The following is a 2,361-nucleotide window of genomic DNA, read 5'->3' as shown; positions in this document are numbered from 1 at the left end:
GCTCAGAAGGCTTGATTTTTGATGTTGTTTTTGCTGCTGCTGATGGTACTGTTTTATTTTTCTGACCCTCACTTGGTGAAAAAGTTCTCACATTTCCTAGTAATATGTGATCTGAAAAGTTAACACACGTGGAGAAACACCCTATCAGTAAGAATACCCTGGCGTGTGCATGCAGTCATGTGCTTGCCTAGGATACAGGAAACACTAGGTTCATACCAAGCACAGCAAAGGAAAAGAACAGGCATCAGTCAAGCACCAGGGAAGTAGAGACAAGAGAATTAGAAAGGGTTCAATGCACAGGGAGCAACTAGGGATGAGAACTGGAAGGATTGGTTCAGGGAGGGAGAGCCAGAGGGAGAGAGTATGGGAGATACTTCAGAAATGGCTGAAGGTTTAGAAGGAAATATGAAAACCCAGTGCAGTGGAAACATCCTAGTACCTTTGAAGGTTACCCTGGTGAGTTCTCCATACAAAGGAGGATATGTAGCCTTAACTAAATATCTTATGTAACTAGGCTAGTCTCCAAGTAGTAGGACTCAGACAACAAACCAAGGCAGAACATGTAGAATCTTCAAGCTGTTCTACCTTTAAGATGCTCTGAGTTAGTGGTGCTTCACTTTGTGGATGTGGATGATAAACGGCTGGCCTTACTTAAAGCTCAAACCACTACAGAAGCCTATTTCTTACACTGCCTGGCATGGCAAGGAACAAGAAACACAGTGACTCAGAGTCCTAAGAAGGAACCCAGACCGAAACCACTAGAGGAAGCGTATTGTTGACACAACCAGCATGGCTAGGAACAAGAAACTGGGTAGTTCAGAGTCCTAAGAAGGAACCCAGACCCAAAAGGTCATACATGGTATGTACTCACTAATAAGTGGATATTAGCCAAAAATAGGGGAACTTGAATCTGATACTAGGTAAGAGAAAAAGACTGAAGCCCTGAGGGATAGCAGAAAAATTAAACAGGCCACATAAGGAGGTTCGAGTTTGGGGGACGCTCCAGAATGCACCAGAGACCTGGAAGGTGAGAGATCCCCAGGACTTAAGGGAGGGACCTTGGATGAAGTGCGCTACAGTAGCGAGAGGGAACTTATAGATCCAAAATCTAGCAGGAAGTCAGGGCATCAAATGAACAAGAGGGTTGCTATACCACAGTCTTAATTCTGACCCTTAATTGTTCCTGTTTGAAAGAACTACAGGGTTGGAAATGGAGAGGAACCTGAGGAAAAGAAGGTCCAGTGACAGACTCAAAGTGTGATCAGCTCAAGAAGAGGCCCCAAGGCCTTATACAATTTTTGACAATAGGGAGCTCTCACAAAAGGGACCTATCATGACTGCCTTGCAGAAGAGCCAGCAAGCAGTTCAAAGATTCAGATGCAGATGTTTGCACCCAACCAATGAGCAGAGGCTGCTGACACTTGTGGTTGAATTGGGGAAGGTCTAGAGGAGTCTAAGGAAAAGGGTGACCCCTTAGGAGGCCCTATAGTTTCAATTAACCTGGTCCCCTGATATCTCTCAGACACTGGACCACCAAAAAGAAAGCATTTATCAGCTGATGAGAGGCCCCCAGCACACATATAGCAGATGATTGCACAGGTCTATGCTCAGAGGTGATGCACCCTAGCCCTTAAGAGTCTGGAGGCCCCAGGGAGGTTAGATGTCAGGTGAGGTGGGGATGGGTGTGGGGACATCCTCATGGAGACAATTGGAAATGTTAGAGTTATGGAATGTGGAACAGTGAGAAGGTATACGAGGAGATGCAATAAAATCTGGAGTATAAATAAATAATAACAATAAAATTTTTAAAAAAGATGGAACACAAGAGACCTGGTGAAAGAAGAAAAGAAAGAGAGAAAGAAAAAAAGAAAGAAAGAAAGAAAGAAAGAAAGAAAGAAAGAAAGAAACAGAGAGAGAGAGAGAGAAGGAGGAGGAGGAGGAGGAGGAGGAGGAGGAGGAGAAAAAAGAGAAGTAAAGAAGGAATTAAGAAGCTAAAGTAAAGAAAAAGGAAACTGAAAAGGAAAAGATAGAAAAAGTCAAGGATGAGGTTCTTAATGATATCCTACTGTACTCATAGGTCAGTGCCTAGATCATTCTTCATCAGAGCCTTTCTCCTCAAGCTGATGATAGCAGATTCAAAGACCAACAGACAAACATTAGCTGGAGCTCTGGAACCCCCTCAAAAATAAGAGAAGAATTTTAGGTTACAGAGGGATCATGGACACCCAGAGATCCAGGTCTCAGAATCAATTTAGTTAGCATGACTTGTAGAGGCTCAAGACATTGAAACAGCAATCCGGAACCTATATGAGCATTAGCTAGGCCCACAACATAAAAGCTGAGATTGTTTACAGTGGGATG

The sequence above is a fragment of the Grammomys surdaster genome, unplaced genomic scaffold (genome assembly GCF_004785775.1).
Source record: "Grammomys surdaster isolate TR1022 unplaced genomic scaffold, NIH_TR_1.0 373, whole genome shotgun sequence".
Taxonomy (NCBI): Eukaryota; Metazoa; Chordata; class Mammalia; order Rodentia; family Muridae; genus Grammomys; species Grammomys surdaster.
The sequence above is the reverse complement of the archived record's forward strand: the minus strand, read 5'-3'. Positions refer to the sequence as shown.